Source organism: Pogona vitticeps, chromosome 13 (assembly GCF_051106095.1).
Source record: "Pogona vitticeps strain Pit_001003342236 chromosome 13, PviZW2.1, whole genome shotgun sequence".
In the NCBI taxonomy this organism is placed as follows: Eukaryota; Metazoa; Chordata; class Lepidosauria; order Squamata; family Agamidae; genus Pogona; species Pogona vitticeps.
The window spans coordinates 6903956-6931097 of NC_135795.1; the positions used below are offsets into that span (position 1 = coordinate 6903956).

Genomic DNA, 27142 nt, shown 5'->3' on the forward strand with positions numbered 1-27142 from the left:
GTTTGACATATAGCCGAATATTGAAAGCAGACTTCTGGAATGTCTTTAACCAAGGCTGGTCCAAGAGATTTTGCTACCTGAAGTGAAGAACAAGAAGCTGGCCTCTCCCATTCCATACACAGCCCCTGATTTCTCTGGCACCTTGAACAGTGAGGAGGGGAAATCTTTTGCCACTATCCCTGAAGCAGCAAGCTGGCTCAAGATGCCCAAGGCTAGCCACAGAGTTTTCCCCTCCAACGCACTGATGCTATGTCCCAAAATCGGCAACTTGAGGCCCTCCCTTACTTTGCCAGCCCAGTCTTTGAAGTTCCATTTTGTTCCTAGCTACAGTCCAGAGATTATAACGTAACTTTTAAAAAGAGATTTCTCCTGACACTCCTGTTTGAAAATAATTCCTTGTTTCTGCAGCTCAAAGAATTAGAGTTAAAAGTAACTGAGGGTCCCCTTGCTGAAGCAGGAAATCCACTACCCTGACACACGATCACACAAACTCTGTTTAGAAATCTCCGCCGGTGGAGAATCTGCCACCTTCTGAGGTGGTCCACCATACAGTCAAACAGTTCCTACCATTAGGAAGTTATTTTTAACGTTTTGTTGAAATCTCTTGATCTGTAATTGGAAACCATTGCTTTAGGTCCTACCCTATAGAGCGACTTCTTCTTCCACCCGGCAGCCCTTCACATATTTGGGGATAGCTATTAAGAATATAAATGGGGGGAAGGTTTTGGGTTTCATTTGTATCGGGGTTTTTCAGGGGGTGCCTCATTCCTTTTCTGGTACTTCAGCCACCAGTCCTTTTGTTAAACCTGAAAGGGATGGTTTCTTCCAGGGTCTTCCATTTCCTTCCCCCCCCCCTTAATTTGTGTTTCTGTCACTAGGCCAAATAAAGCCTGACAGAAGCCTCAAAAAAAAAACCCCATCCAAAACAAGGACGGGCAAGGCAATAGACAATCATGCACTCCAAAACTGCACGGAGCAACAGCAGTACCTCAAAAAGAAAAATCAATCATCGTTAGTCATACCTACCCACAAACAGTACTTTACTTCACACTTGCCATCACCTCACCAAGCATCAGACATGAGGAAATAGTACAGACAACAAAGAACAGTAATCGTCATCCGATCTATGCATGACAGCACTACTTATCAACATCATCATCAACAACAACATCCTAATAATAACCAACAATGACGATGGCAGGCTGTTGCTACTGCTCAGGAGCCACCACATCGGGAACCTCTGAGACGCAAGAAACGAGGTGGCCTTACCTCAGAAACGGGTGGGGCAACTTTAAATAGGCAAGTCAAACAGAATCTGACCGAGAAAATCCAAATGAAATCCAGCATTTTTAGCTTCCTTTTGTTCATTAAACCAAATGATTTGCATTTCCCTGGCTCTCTTTTAGAAATGAACAAAAGAATCTGAAAACAAACAAACAAACAAAGAGTCTCTTTTGTGTGTGTGTGTGTTTTTTTTAATTCGGTACAACCCAAAAGTCCTCCTGTCCCTAATGACTATCATATCACCTCTCAGTCTTTCCTCCGGGGTCTTTCAACGGTTCCTCCCAAGATGTGGTCTCTCGATATTTCTCCTTCTTGCTCAGTCTGCTATGCACATGGCCCAGCTTCTCCGTATCTTCTTCATGCTATGGTGCGCAGAACTAGACAGAGCATTCCAAGTGAGGTTTGACCAGCGTGGAATAGAGTGGTATTCTTTCTTACCCTGATCTGGAAACTTTACTTCTATTCATGCAACCTAGGATTTCATTAGCTTTTTCTGCTGCTGCTGCATCACACAGTTGCCCCATGTTTAGCTTTTCACATATACAGTTGCCAGTTCAGGTGTGAACCATCTGTATTTGTATATCAGATTTTTGCTTCCCATATTTAGAACCATACATTGATACCTGCAAGAATTCATTTTGTTTATATTGGTGCCATTCTCCAATCAGTTAAAGCCATGTTGACTTTTGATTCTGTCTTCTGATGTACAGTAGGAACCTGTATCTATTCAAACCCCCAGCGGATATTGAAAAACGTGGATAGTAGCAATTTTCCCCTTTATTTAAACACAAGGATAACATTTGTGTACCTCTACTCTTCAGAGACTTAACCTGCTCCCCAGTTATTCTCAGGGATTTGTAGACAGAGGGTCTGAAAATTCATCTACAAATTATTTTAGTCTTCTTAATGGATGGATGCATGCATGCATGCATGTTATTTATATACTGCCTTTCTCCCTATAAGGAACCCAAGGCAGATCTCAACAGATTAAAAATACTACAATTCCTTAGAAGTTGATCATAAGAGTGTTCCCCTACCTCCTGTTTCCTCGTCTTGAACCATATCCCTTATTCTACATGTATTTGGCAAAGTCTTTTGTCGGGCAGAAGATGCAGGCTGTGTAATTCTTCAGCATTAAGGCCTTCTCATTTTTTAAAAGACAGCTTATTGAATTATCTATTGCATGGCTCACTGTTTTTCATTAGCATTTTAAAAATTAGAACCGATAAAACGATGGCATAAAATCTGTCACAATGCTTCTAAAACAAACTGCCTTGTAAAGCTAACTTGACTAGACCATTGAAATAACTTTCTTCCCATTCACCATGCTATTTTTGAGGTGTAACTTTATTGTTTCCACATTATCAGTTTTTTAAATACTGTAATTCCTTACACATAAATTAGTTACTCATTACTTCTGAGTTCTGCTTCATATAGGCTGGTGAGTATGAACTGGGAAATCATTCCAATATTTGGGTCTCCGAATTCCTTTCTCTACTATTCCAGGTGCCCTATTGAAACAGAGGACCTCTGCTAGAGCTAAGAAATGTGTCAGAATATAGACGTATATTCAGTAGGTCCTGACCTGACTCAATATTGCGTGAGACTCTTTAATATACTTCTTTTTCCAAAAAGGAATTGAATTCCCAATTTATTATCTTGGAAGTGTTCTCTCTTGTGAAGGTGCTCCAACAGCATGTCTGCCAAAGGCTTCCCAGCACAGGAATAAAGCAAAACAAGAATTTCCTTCATCTCTGTGCATCCAACTTGTGCATCCAGATGCTTCGTATAGCATGAAACAGCATTTCACTTGCCAAGTTTCCAGTAATTCCTTCCTCTGTTGGTTCTGAGCCAAAAGAAAATATTCAGACATTATCACAAAATTAGATGAATTTTCCAATTTTATTGAGCCTATATAAAATGAGAAATTGCAGCAGAACATTAAATTCGTTGTTTCAATATGGATTTTTAACTTGGCATTCAATGTGAGTACCCCTGTCTTTGGCACCGAATGGGATTCTGGACACCACACTTTAAGAAGGTTGCGGACAAACGAGAACAGCTTCAGAGGAGGGCAATGAGGATGATCGGGGACGACGAGAAGCCAAGTCCTTTGAAGAAAGACAGAAAGAACTGGGCAGGTTTAGCCTTGAGAAAAGAAGCGGAGGAAAGATATGACCGCATTCTTCAAATTCAAAACCAAACCAAACCTCTCAGGGGAGCTTAGGAAGATTAATTGTTGGCCACAGGATTAGTACCTAAAAGGTATGATGCAAGAGGAATAGAGATTGGGAGGGAGAGGAAAAGAGCAAACTAGATTACCAGGAACGTAAGAGCAGTTTGATGCCACATTAACATCATGGTTCCATGCTATGGAAACCTGGGCTGTGTAGTTGCATGAGGGATTTAGAACTAGAGCACCAAAGCCTTGTGACAGGGATGTCTAAATATCCCAGCAAACTACAAATCCCAGCAGAATATGTCCCAGCAGACCAAGAGTGTCGGAAACTCTACAACCAACATCTCAACCCATCCAACGTTGACTTTTCTGCTGCAGTTCCCTCACATGAGTCAGCTAAGGTAGATAAGGGGCTGTGGGAAGCCACCTGGCCCAAGTCAATATTGAGTGATTGAGTTTGATTTCCCTTTCCTGGAATTTCCTGGGGTCCCCAACAGCAATACTTTCGCTCTTCTGAATTTTTCTTTGTGTCCATATGGCTAGAAAACAATGAAGATAAGATTAAGCCAGGTCTGGCTCAGGAACCAGTGCTGTCCCCAACAGTGGAAGTGAGAAACTGAAACAGGCAGGTTCATACATTTCTTTCCAAGGCTAAACTAGATAATGTCCAATTGGATCTCTTTCCATGTTTGAAAGCAGCTTCCAGGACAAGCAACCACACAGATTGAACCAATGGGATACATAAAGTTGAACTTCAGTCCCAATAAAATCCATAATCCAAGTTAGTCTTGACTTAAGTCCCATTGATTAACAGGATTAACATTGGTTAACATTAACAGGAACAAAATTAAACTAATTCAGGCTGGATCCATCCCCAGGACAAATGTCTTTATTTTGTTTGAGCCACAAATCAGGCTGATCATTGTGTCAGAGTCTTGAATTTTAGAGATGCAAACTCATGCATTGCATTCGTCCTTGAGAGGAAGCCTTGTTGAATTGGCAAGCATGGACTATACCAGAAGTTCTGTTCGGCGGGGCATCAACGAAGAATTCCCCATTACACCTTTGAGCTGATGGCCATGCCTTTTCAAAAAGTCTGGTTGGAAGTGTTCCGCTTTCAAAGGCACGTGACGACTGATTCTGCCAATCAATTCCTACAGAGTTTTTATCTTGTTTTTTTTCCCCCCCTGCTTTCCATTTGGAAAGGATTAAACTGCATCTCACTCTCCACTCTCTTAATCAACTTCAACCAACAGGGGAGGGTGGTCGGGGCTGGGGGGGGGAAGGGGAGATTGCCAGATTCAATCAGACATGTTTGTCCTTTGGGAAATTGCTGGATTTGGACCAATTTTTCATTTCTTACATGCGTTTCTTGTAGTTCTGATATTTATACTTTACTTAAAATAAACGAGTCCGCATGTTCCTGTCTTCCGTTTCCCAAGGGGGTTATATGACAGCCAGGCTTGCTCGACGGCTGGGTTGCCATCTTCTTTCTCGCTCAAAACCTTTTGATTCCTAGCCGCCCGGCCCTCCTGTGTTCCGTAAACATTTCTGATGAGATCCTACATTGTCCAGATGCAGCAGAGCTTTGGGGGGGAAAGTGCTCCAATTTCCAAAGACGATGCTTTACTTTTTCGGCCATTCGGGCCAATAAAGATGCAAAGAGCGAGTTAATGATAGACCAGTTGGGAGTGGAGGCTCGCCACCTCTTTGCTCTCATCTGCTCATTCTGTGGCCGCACCCTAAACTCTTTACACTCCCTGTCTGCCAGAGAAAAGGCCATGGGAGTCAGTAGCAAAGCTGTAAACCTTTCAGGCAGTGGTCAGGTGCCTGCTTTGGGGGTCCTTCCAAGAGAAATCTGCCTTTGCAAGACAGGGAGGATTACCGTCTCTAAAGTAGGTCACCTAGCCACCATCATGCCAATAATATGATACCCAAGAGCTCCAGACTGGATGAAGGGATGAACTCCTGGGAAGAGATACACCACGTTGAACCCACCACCAATAGGAAATAGGAACCTGCTCTACACTGTAGCAGACATTTCGTTTGTCTAGTCCAGTATTGCCAGCCGACACCAACAGCTTTCCAAGGTTTCAGGCAGGATTCAATGTGGTACCTCCTGGTGGCTTTCCATCCAGGTACTAAACAGGCCCAAGCGAGGCTGTGCTTCGGGGGGACGTGATAGCATGGTGGTGTCATGCTGCACTCCTAGCGTATGGTTTCCTTGACCTCCCAAGGATGGGCCTGGCACCACTAGGGCTCCTTGGAAGAAAGGAAGTCTGTCTGTGCCAAAACTATCCCAGCCCCTGACATGACCCAGGAAGAGAGCAAGAAGAGGCAGGCCCATAGGTGGGCATGCCCTGGCAATGGCATCAAAAACTAGGACAATGCAACCATTCATTCCTCTTGCCATTCTCTCCGCATGTGTTAATCTGCTCCGAGCCCTAGATGAGCTGCTATTCAAATATGCAGCAAAGGTAGTTCAATTTTGCCCTGACCTGCCCTGGCCTCCAAAGACAGTGTTGCTGGAAACAAGAGTTTGTCTCCAGTATAAGCCCTAACAAACCCAGCTCCAGGGTCTTGGTGGACTGTAGTGAAGAGCTACTGCTATGGGTTCAAAGCCATGACAAAGGGGCGAGCACAGGCTTCATTCTCACCAACGTGGGAAAACGACCTCACCAACATTCAAGATGGAATGCTGCTCCATGCTGAGCCGATCCAAGGTTTGGAAAACTTACTTTTAAATCTGAAAAAGAACTGAAGATTTCCCAACTGCTGGATTGGCCTAACCCTCCAAACGTTATTGAACGACAACTCCCATCAGCCTAGATCACCGGTCATGGCAGCTGGAACTGATGGGAACTGGAATCCAACAGAATATAGACCAAAAGCTACTTGCTCTTGAAAGGAGGAGAAAGATGGAGACAGAGAAAATGAGATTGGCAAAAAATTTGACTTTATTCCCAGCAGGGAGACGGTCCTGTTGCTCTTGCCTAAACTATGCCACTGTCAAAGCTAAGGAGACTCTTGGGCGCAGCAGCGAGAGGCGCCAACCCTAATTCTGAGCTGAAACACCGAATACAGAGCTGACCAGTTAAGCACTCAAAGCCCTAGGCACGTCTCAGTTTGGGGGTTTGTTGCATTTCATTGATTGATTGATTGATGTTCCACCCATCCTGAAAGTGAATAATTTTGCTGATTTTGGCAATTTTTTTTTATCAAAACTGACTCAAATGAAAATTCTCATCCCTCTTTGCTCACATCCATTCTGGCATCATCCCTGGGAAAAGTGAAAGCGGGTAGGGGCACAAACATCATTGTCATCATGTACAGGGCTTGGAAAAGTCAGGGTTTTTTTCTGCAGTTCTCAGAGTTTTACAGCCAGAATAACCAATGATGATGTTCTTTAGAGGACTCTGGGAGTTGGAGTAAACAGTAAAGCGAGCTCTAAAAACTCACATGCCATTGCTGCCAGAACGGTTGCGCACTGCAATGCACATGGCAGGAGACACGCTTTGTCCTAGCTGTTAAAAAAGAAAGACAGACACATTAATGCGTCTTTGGTCAAAATCACTGTTGAATTTGGTGAAAGTCCAGATTTAGTGAATCTTCAGCAATCAACATTTTCATCGGAGAACTGCAAAACAGGCACATGGCCTGGAAAACTTATTTTGGGATGCCTGCGGTTGAAGTCCTTCCCCATCCTTGCTAAAGGGGTCATTCACTAAGATGCAAGTATTACTCACAAATATTCTAATCCTTGATGGTAAAGGCTTTCTTAATATGTGGCGGTTTCTGTCTTTAAAAAATTGTCAACTGCTGTGAGATTTTTTCACTCCTGCAAAACAACAACAACAAAAAGCCTGAGCTTTTTTCACACTACATTTCGTACCTAGAAAAGACTTCCTAAAGATTGTCATTTCAAATATAGTTTGCACTTCTGCAAATTTTGTGCAAGTCATAACATGCTATGAATAAAATGTATGAATGAATCAATAGATGAATGAATGCGTGAATGAATCAACTAATTAACTAATAACACCTCTTGTAAACTAAGTAATAATGGTGCACAGGACTTTGCTGCCCTAATCATTAAGATTGGCTGTCTTCTGAAGATGCCGGCCACAGAGACTGGCAAAACGTGAGGAAGAACAGCCTTCAGAACACGGCCAAAGAGCCCGAAAAACCTACAACAACCAGCACTCTAATTCGTTTCTCACAAACGAACGGACAGAGGTTCACAAAACTCAGAGTGTGTGTTTGGGATAATCTCACTTTATATGCAGGCTTTATGCCATACAGAAAAGTCACTTTGGGGGGCCCTTGCAGGCACCCCAAATATTCTTCTGAAAGAGCTGGATGGGTTTTCAGTGAATTGGGGAGGTGCGGTTGGGACGGCTGGATTTAAAGCTATGCAATATGTATGGAAATCACTTTGGTGGCCCTTGGGGGCACCCTCATTATTATTTTTTTCTGATTCTGCCTACAGAATCATGTGGCACATCGTGTGAAGCACTTCAGTAAGTTGAGCTCAGAAATGTACACGCTCTGATTTAAGCCATACGTTTTAGACAAGGGGGACTCAAAATGTTCTTTAATCACAAGCCACGTGACTAGAGGGGATTTTGGGACTTCTGCTCCCTGGATAAACTGAGTCCCAAGATGGAGAGAGAGAGAGAGACCAGTGTAAAACAAGGGTCTGCACAGAGAAGAGAGAAGGCACTGGGGTGAGGGGTCACTTGTGATTTTAACCTGGGTGAAGCCAGGATCATTGGCCAGCATCCAGTGAAACTCAGTGTTCTTAGGGTGCCATAAGAAATTATTGCTTTTAGTGCAACAAGACAAACTCAGCTCCTCCTCTGTCACTTCATAGCACAGCAGAGATCCTGGCAAACTGCGCTCACAACCTAGCTGGATACCTAGTCCTCGGTTTTTGCATCCTCTTAACAATTAAGTCAGCCAATAAGCAGCTGAAAAATACAGAAAGGTGCACAGAGCAGCTTGGTCCACCAATACATCTGGGGACTGAATGACCTCATGATGCCAGATTTGCTTATAAAGCTGCCAACCTTCTCAATGCCTCTTGTAACTATGTTTTTTTTTTCCAGCAAGAATGTGATGGAGAACGTTTCATCTTCTGACTTCTATACATCATATTGTGCATTAAAACCTTGGTCAGGTTTTATTCGGGTCATTTGACAATCATCCTTCGGTTCTGTTCTAAAAGAGAACGGGAAGCTCCTTCTAAAGGACAAAATTAGAACAAAATTCCTCTCGCCCAGGCATCAGAAAAGGAACATCAGTTTTAGGAAGAGAAAGGGCTCCCTCTGCTGTTGACTGGAAAAGATTATTTCTGAACAAAGGAAAGATTCCCTCAAGTTATGCCACTTTGGGGGAAATTAGCAGAACTGGATAGAGAAGTCACTTGTTGCATAATCGAGACACTGAATCTTTAGAACATGGAGTCATTAAGTAACAGGGAGTAGCAGGATAGGAAGCAAACTTTCCCTTTACCCAAAGTGCCATTGATCTGTAGCATCCACTGTCTGGAGATCTAGTGAGAGGCAGAGACACTTTGCTTTGAAAGTGATTCACCTGTATTTTACAGCTCCCTGTACTAGAGTAGACCTCTGCTCCTCCACAATTATTTTGCACCTGAATGGAGCAATTAGGAATTAATAGGACAGAGTCCTGTATAAAAGTAGGATTTAAGATTAAAAACAAGCAGGCATTTCCACTGCACGGCAGTGTAAAATTAGGGCTACTGGAAGAAACGGTACTGCAACGAGATAAAACCCACTGTGAATGATAAGAAAAGAATCTGGAAGATACCTTTTCAGAAAAAAAAAAGCATTTTTGAAACAACTGGCTACCCTAATCATAGTTCCAGCCCATGTCTGCCTTTTAAGATATCCTCAGATGGTTTGGGTACATATTGCTTATATCATGATTTTTCCTCCTTTCCACACTTCTGTAGAGCCCATTTCTTCCCTAGCAGCACACAAGCGGATTCTCTACCTACCAGAGCCATCAGATCTCACAGGTCTTCATGATAAGGGGCAGACTGGCTCCTCTGGAATCCGCTTCCTCTTTGGTGTAATGTCTTAACAGACCCCAATGTCCATATCTAGCCTTTTGGGGTCCCTTCGCCCAACTCCCTAGGGTTTCCTAAAGCCTTTCTCATGACACTATTACCGAGGATGCTGTACAGCCATCACTAGATTCGTCTGGTTGAGACTGGCACCAAGAGGTCTAAGCGAAATTACACTGGCACATTTGCCTTTGGTCCTGCTTTACTGCCGGAACGTGGCCTCTGCAATTGAAGTCATCATTTTCTCGACAGACCCCAGGTATGTGCTCTTGAAACTAATTGGAGGAAACGCAGGATATATTGCAAGTAATGGCTAAATCAAACAATCATTTAGAGGGCAAACACCCTTGGCTAAACAGGTAGGCCAGAAAGAACAATGAGAACGGCAAACACCAAACTACGGAAGGACCAGAAAGTTAATAATACATTCTGTGGTCGGATGTATGAAGTAGCTCCCTTGTTGCAAGGATATCCCGTGACGCCCTTCTTTGTAACCCTTTTGTGATAATGAACAGAGTCACTGATGTTTTCTTTCTAGTTTGTTTCAATTAACCACATTTAGAACAAAGTAATCGTGCCATGAGTTCACATATGGAAGAGATGGTTAGATCAAAACAAAATTTGGGTCTCAAATATGCGAAGTACCTCCTACTCTACAGGCCTTAGGTACCCAGCATTATGTAATGTACACAGGATGATGGACTAGGATTTAAGAGACCTGCGTTTGAATCTTCACTCACTTGTGGAAACTCACTAAATGGGTGCAGGGAGGTAGGCGGTGGCACTGGCAAAGTAAAGGTAAAGGTTCCCCTTGACATTTTCAGTCCAGTCATGTCCGACTTTAGGGGGTGGTGCCCGTCCCGTTTTCAAGCCGTAGAGCCAGCGCGTGTCCGAAGACAGTTTCCGTTGTCATGTGGCCAGCGTGACTAGGGAATGCTGTTTTACCTTCCCACTGAGGTGGTACCTATTTATCTACTCAGATTTGCATGCTTTCGAACTGCTAGGTTGGCGAGGAGCTGGGACAAAGCGACGGGAGCTCACTCCGTTGTGTGGATTCGATCTTACGACTGCTGGTCTTCTGATACGGAGTGAGCGCCTGTTGCTTGTCCCAGCTCCCGCCAACCTAGCGGTTCGAAAGCATGCAAATGCAAATAGATAAATAGGGAACACTTCGGTGGGAAGGTAACAGCCTTCCGTGTCTAAGTCACACTGGCCATGTGACCACGGAAGATTGTCTTCGGACAAAACACTGGTTCTATAGCTTGGAAACGGGGATGAGCACCGCCCCCTAGAGTCGAACACGACTGGACAAAAATTGTCACAGGGAACCTTTACCTTTACCTACTAAATAACCCTTGATCTTTTTCACTCTTACTGTTGTCAATCCAATGTCAACTATCTGTGCATCCGGTTGGGCCTACTTAAACCTAGAACCTTAAATTTATATCCGTAGCATTTCATTTTATTTATTCTGCTCCATTTTTCCAATCTTTTTAAGATCATTTTGAATTTCGTTTCTAAGGTATCACACACAGACCCCTCCTAGTTTGGTGGTAAAAATTCCTTCTACTTTATCATTGATAAAGCTTTTGAACAACAGCAAGCCCAGGACAGAACCCTAAGACAGAACATGGCCAGTGCGACTTAGACACGGAACGCTGTTACCTTCCCACCAAGGTGGTCCCTATTGATCTACTCGCATTTGCATGCTTTCGAACCGCTAGGTTGGTGGGAGCTGGGACAAGCGACGGGCGCTCACTCCGTCACATGGATTCGATCTTACGACTGCTTGGTCTTCTCACCCTGCAGCACAGGCTTCTGCGGTTTAGCCCACAGCGCCACCACATCCCTACAACAGAACCCTACAGCACCCCAAATAGCTACATTTCTCCAGTATGATAACAGAATCATTGGCTGAAATCTTGTTGGTGTAATGAAACCTGTGGAAGGCTGACAATGCCATCCTCAAGCTTTGGAAAGTAAAGATATCCTACTTCTGTCCCACCATTCTCATGGCTTCTATGTGTGAAGAAATTCAGAAAAAGTGGTCAATTGACACCAAATGGGTAATTTACAAGTGCTTGTCCACAGTACCAGGCTGATTCTATGCAAGCACCAGAGCTAAAGGATGGACAATTGGCCTTAAAAACTCTCTCTTCCAGCAGGGCAACCAACATCTTGTTACAAAGTTTTGAATTTCTGGTAAAATCCCCTTTTGCTACACAGTAGAATTATAGAGATTCATAGAGGAGAATATCTAAACACTCCCCAAAGTCCATCACTTTTTCATTAACTGGCACTTAAAGTCTCTATAACTCACTCAGAGATAATGTAGTAGAAAGCATTTTAAAAACCTTACTTACAGTGGTTTGAAATTACAGATCTGCACCTACTGCTTTCTTTACTGCGCACATACTTAACCAACCGAAGAGATCAACAGCAAATAAACAACTGACACCAACCAAAGAAAAAAAGGGGGAAGAACACTCATAAGAGGAGAGGCTCATTGAAATTAAAGGCTGGATGCAAAATTGGTTAGTGCTAGATAGATAGGCAATCACCTCAGTCCAGAAAAGTCCTTCTCAGTCACACAAACGACAGATAGTTGCAAAGAAAACTCCAACACTTCCAGCTTTCTTAGGAGGAGAACAATAGGACAGACGTTTCAGGTCATGCAGTGGCTCCTCCAATGTTTCTTTGTTCCATATAGGAATCTTTTACTTCCCTCTCAAACTCCCCCACTAAACACCCAAGTAAAACAACCCTGTTTACTCTCCCTGTTTACATGTACCTGCTCACAAGCTTGGAGGGACTGCCAGCTCCACACAGGTATGTCTCTTCCACAAATCCCACACAAACACCTGTTTTCACTCTCCCTTTTCAGCTGTCCCTGCTTGCATTACTTATTTACAACGAACGAATGTGTTCGGAAGTAGAATTTGCCAGTGTCCTCCACGTACAGCAAAACAGAAGGAAAGGGGAGCAAATAAGTTACATATTTTGTTTGGTGGGCTCTCATAGCTTGCTATTGTTTCTGAACCTGCCCTTTTATTTTGACAAGGGGAAAAATTACTGCAATTTATCAACTATTTATTTATTTATTACACTTTTAAACCACCCATCTAAAAACCAGTGGTCACTCTGGGTGGCGCACACCGGAGAGCAATAAAAACGTATAACAAGCAATCAATAATTCAACAAGCATAATAAACAAAACTTCTATTTGCAATTAAATTGGAGGAGATTAAATTAAAATCAGCCAGTGGGGCTCAGCAGGCTGTATTGTGGTGTTGTGAGTTTAGTGTTCTCTCCTTCCAGGTCTCTCTAGGGGGTTAACCCTCTTCAGTTGCCCAGCCTCGGATGCCCAGGTAGGACAGCCAGTCACGCTCCATTTGTGTACAGAGATCCCAAACTGTTCAGGGTCAGTACCAGCACCTTGAACCTGGTGTGAAAATGGACTGGTCACCAGTGCAAAGTGGCCAGTATTGGGGAAATATGCTCGTATTTATTAATTCTGTTGACTAGCCTGGCCTCTGTATTCTGGACTTGTTGGTTTCCAGATAAGTCTGAAGAGCGCCCACAGTTGTTGGAAGAAGTGATGCTTTCTAATTACCCCTTGAGTAATTTTACGAAATTTAGAAAATGTTCTCTTTTTTTTCCCTGGAACAAATGGTAAAATTAAAGCAAAAAGTTAATAAAAGCACAATTCTGAAAGGAAACTCCACTTGTTCAAAAGAAAAAATGACCGTATCCTTGATACTCTGCTTTTCATTGCTCACCACAACCATTTATTTATTTATTTTATATCCCGCCTATCTAGTCAGCTCAGACCACTCTAGGCGGCTAACAATCAGCAAATAAAAATAAACAGATATGGCAACATAAATAGTAAAAACCATAAACGCTGTCCAGGAAATCTATCTCTGTTGAAGTATCCTAGACATATTATTTACCAGGATTTGGAAGAGTTACTTTTTGGGATCACAACTCCCAGAATCATCCAACTTCTTAGAGAACTTTTGGACTACTTTGGGAGTTGTAATCCAGGAAGCAACTTTTCCAAAATGAGATTATTTACCCAGATCTTGGGAGAGCTGCTTTTTTTGGAAGACACCTCCCATACCAGAATCCTTCAACCAACACATACCATGACCATTCTGGCTAGGAGATTTTGACAGGCGCTATCTTGAAAAAAGTAACTTTCCTAAACCCTGTGCTCACTCAAGAGTAAGTTCCCACTTCCTTGGGAGTAAATGGTCATAGGATTGCAACCGAATGCCACTAGAGCATCACTGTTGCTATTATCACAATCAATCATGACTGCAAGCATCATTATTTTGGCTTATTGCTATAAGCTGGAATTTTTTAACAATATCGAATTATTGGGGGGGAATGAACGAGCACTCCACCTCCTGTTTGACCCCCCCTTCTGCTCCCTCTGTAGAATAAGAGAGGGTGGAGCATAACCCACACTCCATTGTTAGTTCTGGCCTGCCTTCAGCATGAGTGGTATGTATAATTGCCCAATTAACTGAAGGGACTTCCAAATGTGTGTTTACTTTCGTACTAATCCAGACCTCCACTTCGTGTGCCTAATGTCCCAGAAAGCTTTGGGGATGGCACAGTGGAGAAATGGAAGGGGCAGGTAAGACAGCCTCTCTCGGCTGCTCAGACTTTTTGAGGGCACCCCCCCTTCTTCCCTTTCAAGGGGAAATGGGCTTGTTTAATGACCCCAGGGAGAATGAATTTTCACCCGCTCTGCCCGCCAAAGGGGAAGCGTGCCAAAAAAGCCAAGCAAACCGAGAGGAAAGTCAATCCTGTGTTTTGATTTTTATCAGGTGTACGAACAGCAACCTCTCTTAAATCAAAGCAAATTTCCACACATGCATATTGAATGGCTTGCTCTCAGTTAAGAACTCCCTTGTGATTTAGAGCTACAAAACTATACTTTTTTATGGACTGAGGTCATTGCCAATTTCAAGCTCCGCCAGCCCGGTGGTGGGCGCTTGATATTCCATGCTGCTCAAGTAGCAGGTGACTTAAAGGAGAGCAGGTTGAGGGAGGGAGTCATGCCCTCCTGCACACTATAAGCATAGTACACAGATGTCTCGCCGAGTTCAACAGGACGCCTCCCTGGTGTGTTTAAGAATGCAGCCTTAATTGGGTAACAGTCCTACTTTAAAAGGTTTTACACAGTGAGTAATTTAAAAGAAATACTAGAATTCGATCTCAGTATATTGCAGCAATCAAAGCTTAAGATACTGTAATTAATCAGGACTAATGTCACAGGACAAATGCCTGGCAGAAAAAAGAGCAGCAGATCTTTTATTTTTTGGGGGGGGGGGGGAGGAAATTTTCTAATTCCAAGTCTTTTGCCTGGAAACAGGAAATTCCTGTTTATCTACAGAAGAGTCTGCAAGGCCTGGAAAAGCCTTTCTTAATGTTAATCTTCGCTAATTTCTAATCCATGTCACAGTATTTGCCAACATATACATTTTCTTTCCATACGGAAAGTTTCTCCTTTTTCCTAAGTCAACCAGCTTTGTTCCAAGGTTACGGCGATCCTCTTTCCTATTCCCTTGAAAGCTGGCTTGAGCGTGCAAGCCTGCTGATTCTCATGCGTTGCTGCTTAATGCACTCAAAGTCACACAAAACTATGCAAAGTAAACTACAAATGCCTCCAAAACTTGTCTGGAATGTGGGAAAATGCTTTTTCTTTTTCTTTTTTTGGACTATAACTTCTAGAATTCCCTGAACTGTCAGCACAACCACTAGCAATTTTGCTCATGGAACCTAGGATCCTGTTCAAATATTCTGCGAGATTTGCATTTCTATGTTCAGTTGGGCACACACTCCAGTAATTGTACATTGGATTACATCTTAATTGACCATTTGTCCCAGCTTCTTGCAAACTGTTGCCCTCCAAATACATCTCACTAACTTGTGTGATGCATTTGAAAGACAGGATTGCAGCTGGAGTTTGAAAAACATTTAGTCAGGGAATACCTTACCTCCTTGAACGAGTTCAAATCTCCAGATGAACTAGAGTACTGAAGGAACTGGCCGAAGAACTCTCAGAACCACTATTCATTATTTTCTTGAAATCATGGGAAACGGGGGATATGCCAGAGGATTAGAGGAGGGCTAATGTTGTCTCAGTCTTCAAAAAGGGCAAAAAAAAGAGGAACTTGGGAACTACAGGCCAGTCGGCCTGACCTCAATCCCAGGGAAAATTTTGGAACAGATTGTAAAGTGTAATTGTGCAAGCACCTAGAAAACAATGCAGTAATAACTAGAAGCCAACACAGATTTGTCAAGAACAAATCCTGCCAAACTAATTTGATCTCATTTTTTGATCAGGTCACCTCCCTGATAGACAGAGGGAATGCTGTAGACGTAGTATATCTTGACTTCAGCAAAGCTTTTGACAAGGTGCCCCATGATATTAGGTGTGGGCTGGATAGATCAAGTATCAGGTGGATACACAATTGGCTACAGAATCGTACTCAGAGGGTGATGATTAATGGGCCCTTCTCTAACTGGCAGGAGTCAACAAGTGGGGTACCCCACGACTCAGTCCTGGGCCCGGTGCTCTTCAATATGTCCTTCCTCAGAGGCTCAGCCGGTCCGCGGTCCCAAAAAGGTTGGGGACCGCTGCCCCAGAAGCCAGAAACAAAATTCCAAATGACCTTGATAGGATGGAGCACTGTGCCAAAAGCAACACAATGAAATTCAACAGGGTAAGTGCAAAGTAGTGCACCTGGGAAAAGGAAACCAATTGCACAGTTATGGGGGAATACCTGGCTCAACAAAACTATGAGCGAGAAGGATCTTGGAATTGTCATAGATTAAAAGCTAAATATGAGCCAACAGTGTGATGTGGCTACGAAAAAGGCAATACCGTTTTAGGCTGCATTAATAACAATATAGTTTCCAAATCCCACAAGGTACTTGTCCCCCTCTATGCAGCACTGGTTAGGCCTCACCTTGAGTCTTGTATCCAGTTCTGGACACCACACTTCAAGAAGGATGCTAACAAATTGGAACAAGTTCAACACCCAGGCAATGAGTGTTTACAGTTGGGATACTTTAAGACCCTACTGCTGGCTCTTCCTTTGGAAGGTAAGCCCACGAGGAAAACTGGCTAAAAACCCCAGGATTTCCTTGGGAGCTGGCATGATCTAACCCCTGCCAAAGCCCATCTGCCATCAGGGGCCAACTGGCTCTACGTATTAATGATCCTCCCACCATTTCAATGTGGTCATCCACTCTCTCTGCACCAGCAGGTAGGAAGAGTAGCAACTAGCTTCGACCAGTTCCTCTAGATAGCTGGAAATCAGTCTTTTGGTGGGAGAGAGAGAAAGTAGGTGGCCTTAGAGAAGTCACTAACTGAGAGTACTTTACCTAAAAAATTCCAAAACATAAAGCCAGCACTCATCAAAATATTTCTTTTTGACTTTTTTTAAAATATGGGAACAAGAGGTTAACCATTACAGTTCTCCTTTTTTTCCCCCTGGAAACTGATTTGTCCCAAGTGAAAGGACAGTCACATTTTTGCCGATATTCTTTCCTCATTGCTGACCGTTTCCCATCCAAACCCAGATTTGCTTCTGCAACGGAGCATCCAGTAACTTCATTAGAACCCATTCTCTAGGAATCAAGATGGAGTCTGGAGGCAATGCAATCTTTCGAAAGAGACCAAGCGCTCTTTTCTTCTTCTAAACCCTTTCTCCTCTCTCAAAATGCCTTGTGGGGCTTTATGTAGGCTATAAATGAATTTAGGCTTGGGTTGGGTTCTCTCTCTCTCTCTCCCACTATGAAACTTTCTCAAACATACTCCGTAAATTGCAGTCCCATGCGGATCATAAGCCAGGTAATAAGACCCTTCCCCCCCCCAGTCCTGCCAAAAGCACAGAGGTGGCAAATGGGGAGGGGGGGAAGCTTATTAGTGCCAAGGTGAATTTTATGTGCGGTGGAAAATGTTTACTCAGCTGAAGAAGAAAAAAAAAGAGGACAAGAAAAAAAGATTTTGAATCCAAGAACTTACATTAACGAAAACAAGAGAACAGAGTAGAATTGGGGTGGCTGTACCTTCTGGCACAAAGTGGCAATTCACTCGCATGCACAGGGGTGTGATCCGATGGGAGGTGCCCAAAACATCTGGGTCAGAGCACACACTGGCCCTGTTCACGACATACTTCTGCAAGCATGAATCGCAAGGGCTGCTTCAGGCTGACCCACACAAACACCAGGAGAGTTCTCAATTCTTTGACTTTTTTTTAGAACCTGCATCATCACGCATCAAATCACACAGCAGTACAAAAAAAAAAGCATATTTGTCTAGGGAGTTCAAAGGCCATACATAGGGTGCCATAGCTCTTTGAAGTACTATTTGGTTGTTACCGTTACAGTTTTAAGTGGCTTAAGAACCGGCTAACTAAAAAACATCTTGTTGGCAGGATTTGGTTATTCTCCTTTTTTGCACAGAGAAAAGTATGGAAAGATCTGCCCCGTCTCATCCCCTCCCTTGGAAAAGGACAACTTGTATGCACAACATTTTGTTGATAACAGAAGCTTATAGGACAGCAAAAAATTAAGGAGAAGTGACTAAAAAAGGCACAACAACTATTTGGAATGGTCCAGGAAGTAACTTGGAATTTAAACCCATTTATGTTGTCTTATCAGAGTGAAGAAAGTCCTGAGACATAGCATTTGTAAGCTTAAACATTCCTATGCAGCATTTTCCACTGGGTCACTCTACCTCATTCCGTCAAAGACAGCAGAGTTTCAGAAGGTTGCAGGCAGACATACTGTACTGTACTCCCTTCCTCCTCTCAAACACTCAATTTCCTGGGGAGGAGGAGGATCACCTATGATGTAGCCCGAAATCTAGCTTGGGTACACATTATAGACAAGTGTTTCAGAGTTTGCCATTTGACCAGGATTAGGTGAAGTTGTGCTATGGAGTGTGGAGCATGTTAGATATACGAGATCCTCTACAGCTGCACCCTTTTAAAACCCATGTTGAGCACCAGTCTACCTTTGCTGTGTAATAGCTGCTGTCTTCTCCCTAAGCAGCAAAAACTTTCCACAACAAATCCTCCTGATCTTGCAGGCTTGCTGCCATAACACTCTAAAGGTGACTAAAATTTGGAAGATCTTTATCCCTTTTCCCCAGAAAGATTGTCCTTCTAATATCTGAGAACATGTCAAGCTAGAGGATCATACTACCAGGCCATCTGCCAACCCTATTTCACTCACTCTGGCCCACCTGTGTAGACAAGACCTAAAGTAATTCTCAGTTAGAGTAGACCCATTTGAATCAATGGAACCTATGGAGGAATAGGCTTACTAAATCTCCATTGATCCAATGTGCCTACTCCAGTGTGATTTATTATGCTAAGCAACAGGATCTGGGCCAGTATGTTTTGTTATCTTTGTGACCCTGTCACAGTTCAAGATATCCCAGCCAGCCTCTCATCACAGACAAGGGCACCAGGACCCAATCCACCATGCAGGGCATCAAGTCCAAAGACACTCACTGTCCAGCTGGCCAAGACCAAGCAGAGCGGAGAGCATCAGGCAGGGAGCCAGGCTGCTGGACCGGAAGCAGGAACAAGGTGTGAAGATACAGGAGACCAGCAAAAGGTAGCAGGGGCAGGAACAGGTTCAGGAACACTGGAGTCCAGATGTAGCGATGCAGGAGCCAAGGCAGGAACACCAGGGTTCAAGGACAGCATGGCCGAAGACCTTGGTTGCCCAGGCAGGTTCTGGGAGGGAGAACCACTCCTTAAACAGGCCTTCCCTCCAGGTTTCCAGGTGAGCCTCATGAGTGGCCCAACAGCTGCTACACAGGCCAGGGCCTGATCCTGCAAACACCAGCCCACTCCTGGGTCAGGCTGGCCCCAATCCTGCAGCTGCCAGGGCAATGTGGGCCAGATCCTGACAGACCCAAAGATGGCTTCTAAAATTCAGCTCTAGTATCTCATCTTCTTTCCTAGGAAATCAAAGCTGGCTAAATCACTTAAACCATCCCATCTGTACAGTATACACATTACAAAGCAGGCCAGTACAATGTTTGTCTAAAACTCAGATCCTAAACTTTTCGACACTCTTTCTCATGTGCATCGTATTCTCTTGCTTGCTCCTTTCTATTGCTTGTTTTGATTTTCCGGATCTGGTGAAAAGCCTGTCCACAGAATCAATGGAACTTATGGAGGAGTTGACTAACCAAACCCCCCCCCCCATTCAATTGGCCTACGCTAGAGCTATTTACTCTAGCAAGCAACAGGATTTTGGTCATTGTTGTTTTGCATTCTGATGAACTTCATTAGTGGTAGTAAAGTGTACTGTACAGTATATTATATGCATACTTTATATACTCTGTGTATGTGTGTGTGTGTGTGTGTGTGTGTGGTAGTAAAGTGTACTGTACAGTATATTATATACATACTTTATATACTCTGTGTGTGTCTGTGTGTGTGTGTGTCTGTGTGTGTGTGTGTGTGTGTGTCCCGACTGCGATTCGTCTGGCTCCAACGCTGATGACATTTTGGCGCCAGGTCAAAACCTTCCTGTTCCAGAAGGCTTTTAATTGAAATCACATCAACTATGGGTCCTGATGGCAATTTTAATTGTATTTTAATCATTTTGTCTTTTAAGACATAAGACATAAGACATAAGAAATTTATTTGTCATTGCGCTCACAAGTGGGTGCAACGAAATGAGGTGCTCTTCCCCAAGGTAAAACTGGACAACACTACAAAAAAAGTTAAAATATACACAACTTTCACCATCCAAATATAGATACCCCGTTTTCTCTCAGCAATTAAAATCCACCAAAAACCTATGGCCCCACATTTAAACTCAATACTGCACTTGGGTAAAAACTGTTCTTGAATCTGCTTGTCCTTGCTTTCAATACCCTGAATCTCCTTCCTGATGGTAATAGTTTAAAGAGCTGATATCCCGGATGAGAGGAGTCTTTCAGTATGTTAGATATCTTCCTCTTACATCTGTTCTTATACAATTCTTCCAAAGAGGGGAGTGAACAGCCAACGATGTTTTGGGCCGTCTTAATCACCCTTTGAATTGCCTTTTTCTCTGCCACTGTGCAGCTCGTGAACCATACACAGAGACAGTAGGATAATATGCTCTCAATCGAACTCCGATAGAAGGTGATTAACAAACTCTCAGTCAATTGTTGCTTTCTAAGAATCCTTAGAAAATACAACCGTTGTTGTGCCAATTAAAATTATTGTATTTTAATTGAATTTTAATTGTTGTAAGCCCCCCAGAGACCTTTGGGTAGAGTGGGTGGTGTATAAGTTAAATAAATAAAATAAAATAAAATAAAATAAAATAAATAAATAAATAAATAAATATGCACAATATGTAAAGTATACAGCACTTGCTACTGCTGTTATGCTAAAGGTAAATATATCCCATTGGGGTTCATTCAGCTGCCTTAAGCTGTGAGATAGATACACAAGTGCAGGGTGCTTGTGTGTATATATACTATAAATGTTTATCTATGCCTATTGTGCACTTGCTACTGCTGTTGTGCTAAAGGTGTAGCTACCTACACGCTCTTGTGTGTGGTTTCGTACACACATATTTGAGAGTGAGACAAAGTGTGCTGCGTCGCGCTGACACACCACCCAACGCCTCAGGACCCTCTTGTGGACCGCCTGCCGCCCACGGAAGCAGAGCAGGCGGGAAAAGAGGTGACGCGCGCTCACGCGAGAGCGCGCGCGCCCGAGCCGCTCTGCCCCTGACGCAAGCGGTTCCCGCGCAGCAGGCGGGCGAGGGGGGGGGCCGGCGCCTCACGCATGCGCCCCAGACCCCTCGCCCTCCGTTCGCGGGTTAAGAAAGAGGCGCGAGCGCGTGAAAGGAAGGAAGGAGCCCGCCCCGCCGCTTTGGGGGAATGAGTGAAGAACGCGCCTGCGCGAAGTGGTGCTGCTGGTGAGGGGGCGGGGCGAGGGGCGCCGAAGTGCGCGTGCTCGGGCTGCCCGTAGGTTGGGTCCGCGTGAGAGGAAGACCTGAAGCGCGCCCGCCGGGGGAAAGGTGAGAGGAGGAGGGCCGGGAGGGGCGGGATGGGAGGCAGGGAGTGGGAACGGTCGGAGGGAAGGAAAGCAGGGGCCCACCCGGGTTAGTGGGCGACGGGCTCCTCTGAGGGAAAGGGTTTGCTGAGAAGAGAGGGAGCTGAAGGTGGTGGGGGTGGTTTTTGGGACTGGCGTTTAAGGGGGAAGTGGGGAGGGTGCCCTCAACGTTTGGGGGTGTCCCTTCAGGTGCGATTTCAACGACGTCCAGCCTTGTCCTGGTCTCTGATACCCCCCCCACTCTAATATGAAAAAGAAGTGGGATAAACAAGCGAATTAATGAATGAGAGTGCTCTTGACCATGAGCAGAGTGCAGGCTCTCTCTCCACTTCAGCCCCTGCCCTGAATAAATGTGGTGTTTGTGTATAAGAGAAGCCAGAACAGCCTTGCCCCAGTTTTATTCATTCAGTTTATTAAATGTTTTTTGTCAGTGTGTGAGAGAAGCTAGGGCAGCCTTCCCCAATTTTGAGCTTTCCAAGATATCCTCTCTCTCTCTCTCTCTCTCTCTCTCTCTCTCTCTCTCTCACACACACACACACACACACACACACACACACACACACACACACACACACACACACACACACACACACACACACACACACACGAGTGTGTATTCTTCAACAGCCAGGACTGTCTTGACTGGGAATTATGGGAGTTGTAGTCCTACACATTGGTTGTGGTTCATTTGTAGAAAGCGGAGCAAGCGGGCCAAGCCAGGACTGGGGATTCCTCTTCCATTGGACCCATTGCTCTGGGGCCATTGCTCTTGCAAGGATAAAGTGAGAGGAGACGGCATGTGTTACCTTGAGCTCCTTGGAGGAAAAATAGGTAAACAGAGCTTAGAAAAACTTCCTGTTTTATGGGCCAGTGAAGTTGGGCACAGTCTATAAAAACTGGTGCCAAATAAAACTTATTTGTCTTTTAAATCGCCGTGGGATTCTTTGTTTTTGCTGTAAACATACCAACATCGCCACCCAGCACTTGCAGGAATATTAGTTGGGACTTTCAGAGTTCCTCGGCTGTCTTCAGGATTGTGACCATTGTAGTCTGAAACTTAACTGTTCCGGGCTCTTGATATAAATTCATCAAACTAGAAGACTTACTTCTAGTTTGATGTATACTTCTAGCTGCCCCCAGTAGGTGATGTCTAGAGGGGCGGGGTAAAAAATCAAATCAAATAAATAAATACTTCACCCAAGAGGGGTTTCCACATGTGCTTGAATCTGCCAACCTCTGCCTTAGACGCGTGGCGGTTGGTGCCGAGTGTATGCTGTCAAGGGCCTCAAGGCAGTAGTCTTACTTATTTCTAGATTTTGGACTTGCCATTTGATCCCCCACCTACAACACTAGATCCCCAAGGGAGAATCCTCAAATTGTAGAGTTGAAAGGGACCTTGCTGGTCGTCTATCTAATTCACTGCCAGGTATGCACAGCTGAAGCATCCATAGCATATTGCCTTCCAAACACTGATTTAGAACAGATTAACTGTTGAATAGCTCTTTGGGGCAGGTTTGTTTGTTTTATGTTAGCTGGAATTTCCATTTTTGCAATTTGAATCAGTTGGTTTGAATTCTACTTTCTGGAACAACAGCATTTTTTTCTGTCTTCCAAAGGACAGCCCTTCAGATATTTGAAAATCACTACCATTTCACTTATCTATTTTCTTTTCTTTTCTGGATGTGTTCTAGCTTGTCATATCCTTCTTAAACTGTGGCAACTAGAACTGGTCACAATACTCCAGATGAGTTCTAACCAAAGTGGAGTGGAATTTTTTTTACTTCTCTTAATCTGGACACTTCAGAGAAGTAAAAAATACCGCTCCACTTTGGTTAGAACTCATCTGGAGTATTGTGATCAGTTCTAGTTGCCATAGTTCAAGAAGGATATTACTGTATTTCTCTTAATCTGAACACTCCCCTTCATGGATTGCTGCCCCCTCATGGATTGCTGCCTTGTCGTGGGAAAGGGACTTGAGTAATTCAGAGAAGCTATGGGCTGTGCTGTGCACAGACACCCAAGGCGGACAGGTCAATATGGAGAGTTCTGACTAAATGCGATCCACCTGGAGCAGGAACTAGCAAGCCACTCCAATATCTTTGGCAAGAAAACTCTATGGAGAGAAGCAAACAGCTAAAAGATATGACGCTAGAAGATGAGCCCCTCAGGTCAGAAGGCGTGCAACATGCTACTGAAGAAGAGTGGAGTACAAGTAGCTCCAGAGCTAACGAAGTGGTTGGGCCAAAGCCAAAAGGATGCTCAGCTGCAGACACGCCTGGAAGTGAAAGGAAAGTCCAATGCTGCGAAGAAAAATACTGGATAGGAACCTGGAATGTAAGATCTATGAACCTTGGTAAGGAATGCAAGGGAGATAGGGAAAGTACAGAGTTCTGACTCTTGTCCTCTGAAGATGCCAGCCACAGAGACTGGTGGAGCATTAGGAAGAACAAACTTTAGAACATGGCCAAAGGCCCCAAAAAACCAGAACAACCATGAGATAGGGAAAGTTATAGAAAATTGAATGCGGACTTCCAAAGAATAGCAAGGAGAGACAAGAGGGCCTTCTTAAATGAACGGTGCAAAGAAATAGAGGAAAATAATAATGCTCTGGTCCAAGGGTTCATGAAGAGTCGGACACGACTTAACAACTGAACAACAAAAAATCTGGACACTACACTTCTGTTTAAGAAATTTAGGCTTGCATTAGTACTTTTGCTTACTGCAGCACAATGATTCATGTTTAGTTTATGATTGACTAAAGGCCCCACATCCTTTTTTCATGTACTGCTACTCAGTGAGATAGCAATCACCCTATTCTAATTCTATGTGGATGCAACATATGTTTTCAGATATGATGCAAGGACTGCCTTCCTGTTTCTCCTTATTTGGGTGCAGTCCTGCTAAATACAGTGGCATTGTAGGATTAAATGTGTTGCATGAGAACACTGCCCATTTAATGTACATTTTGCTGTACGCTGCAACACCTATTCTGTGGACTCTGTAGAAAGAGACCTGAAAAATCCACCCATGCTATATTAGAAATGTCATTGCTGTAATAACGCTAGGCTAGTGTGTGTTAAGACTGCTCAGCATAAGAATTGTAGTTAGAGGAAAGACGTGCCTTGCATCTGATATAGAAGATCTTAATTGAAGCAGTTGTTATTGCCACTTATCTGCTGGGGGGATGTTGATACTCTAAGCATCTTGAGTTGTTCGTAGTTACAGAGTGATTGTTTCATAAACACAGTTGACAAGATTTAACGGCCTGTTTATGTTTTTCTTAATCTCGTGGTGTCAGCTTTTAAGGCACTTTAATGGTAAACCTGAAATTGCCAATATCCTGTAGGAGGAATAAACAGAAAACTATTCTTGTTTATATTTGGTGTACTGTATTATAATGTGGAGTTATATTGAAAACAGCAAGCTACTCTAAAATCCAGTTCTAGTCTAGTGCTTCAGTTGCATGTTGTGTAGCTTCGGCTTTTTTTTCTTCCAGATGTTTTGGTCAATAGTTCCCACTAGCATGGGCAATGATCATAGGTAGTGGGATTGTGGTCTAAAACAGCAACAGACACCCATAATTTGAGAAGTTGTTCCACTGAAGAACATCTGGGTGGTTCCTCTTTGGTGAAGGCTGGCGGAGCTGCTGTTTCTGCCAAGCCTTTCCCCCAAAATGTTCATGAGTTTCTAATTAATTAGATTGCTCACAATCATGAGTTATCATTTAAGCCACCCTCACAGGGTGGCTTTGATTTAAATCAAATTGATTTAGATCATGATTTAAAAAATTTTAATGGATATTTTAGAAGACTTAAGTAAAAACAATGATTTTGTAATTTAATTTGTGATGTGAAGCAATTTGATTCACCCTCCTACCCTTGGTTACTAAAGTTTGGGAATGAAGGAAACATCTAAAACTGAGAGTTATTGTCAGTGGAACAAATACATTTTATATATAAACAAGTACAGAATACTGAAATTATTCTTAGATAAATTGAAATGCAATGTTTTAAGCAGGGTTAGAAGGTAGTTCTTGTTTTCATGTATAAACATTTAATTTTTTAAGTCAAGCAACATGGTGCTTTGAATTTTTCCCAGCTGGTCTCTAGCTAGGTATTATGCAACCTGTCTACTCTCACTTATCCTCTTTGTCAAGAGTAACTACTGTACTGCTATTTCTTTTTCCACATGCATGTTTGTAAATGTTTCCCATTAAGTATAACTGAGATGTTGTCTTACTAGAAATAAAGTCATGTGAAACACTGAAAAGTAAGCTCTAAACCAAATAGGAGGTGATCAAAAGCTGTGAACTCTAGAGCAACTTGCATTCCTACTACTGATGCCTTTAGAGATCTCAGAACTCATGCTGGGGTAACAAAATTAGGGGGAAAGAAGCCGACATTGCTGGTTGGACAATTTATTGTTTGTTTATTTAAAATATCTGTACCTCACTTATCTCCCAAGGTGGCTCACATCATTGAAAACATCTGGAACGCTCTTCCATGGGAAGCTAGGCTGGCCCTATCTTTGCTGCCCTTCCACAAGCAGGCAAAGACCTTTCTCTTCTAGCAGGCTTTCCTTTTAATGGCTGATGGTCTGAGAGGGATTTTTAAATGGATTATTGTGCGCTGCGGATTTTAGTGTTTAATTTATTTTTAATATTTGAATACTGTACCTACCATTTTTAGCTTTTGAATATTGTCTAAATTGCACTGGAATAGGACCATTGAATCAATAGGGAGTTGGTGAATCAACTCCTTTGTAAGTTCTGTTGATTCAAAGGTGCCTTCTCTAATTGTGAGTTTCATTAGCATGGCAAGTCACTAAATCCCTGTGGGCCTGCTCTAGTGCAATTTACTATATTTGTAGCTCCATCATCCTGTGATTCTGATCTTTGGTATTTCTTTAACCAGTGCCTAATACTGTACTTGATCCTGCAGCTCAAGTAAAAATCCTACAGAAAGTAATAGCAAGTGGTTATTAACTTTTTAAAAAAATAACTATAGTTCCAAGGCCCAAACAGTCCATTATTGTAGTTTTTTTTTTTTAAAAAAAGGAACTATGGTTCCTTCTAGTTACTGAAGAATCTGGAGAGTAGAGGCTGGTGGCCTATGGTATGAAGCTTTCCTCCTACGTATCTCCCTTCTTACCCACAGCAGAGAAAGCAAGAGGTGCAAGTGAGAGCCAGCACTTCAACCATTCTTCCTACTTATATTCTTCCATTATCTAGTGAGTGATATCTCACTCATATCTATAAAAGTAATGTTAAATTGTGTTACAAAAGGAGTGAAAATATCCTTTAAACTACAGTCATAGTAATATAACCATCACTTTGTTGTTGGGAAAGGAAACTAATTGCAAGTAACTAGGATTTTGTAACTATTTCGAAGCCCTGCCACAAATGTCCAGCTGCAAATAATGCTTCCTTTCGTACAGCCCCCCCCCTTTTTATTTAAGGTATATTTTTGGCATGTATTGAGAAACAGC

General features: G+C 43.2%; 1 protein-coding gene and 1 long non-coding RNA gene across 3 annotated transcripts in view; one reads left to right on the plus strand and one right to left on the minus strand.

Moving 5' to 3' along the window:
* Window positions 1–734: 734 nt before the first annotated feature.
* LOC144584696 (uncharacterized) lies at window positions 735–19320 on the minus strand. Its single transcript, XR_013539115.1, has 2 exons — window positions 19097–19320; window positions 735–3130 (listed from the first exon to the last, which is right to left on the minus strand). It is a non-coding gene; the product is annotated as an uncharacterized LOC144584696 (long non-coding RNA).
* A 2202-nt stretch (window positions 19321–21522) lies between these two features.
* Window positions 21523–27142, plus strand: part of TBC1D24 (TBC1 domain family member 24) — a 30458-nt gene continuing 24838 nt past the window's right edge. Inside the window, exon 1 of one of the 2 annotated variants that reach the window (XM_020813123.3) lies at window positions 21523–21620. The gene's annotated coding sequence lies outside the window, so the exon portion shown is untranslated. The remainder of the gene's footprint in view (window positions 21621–27142) is intronic. The other variant, XM_078381386.1, reaches the window with a different exon arrangement.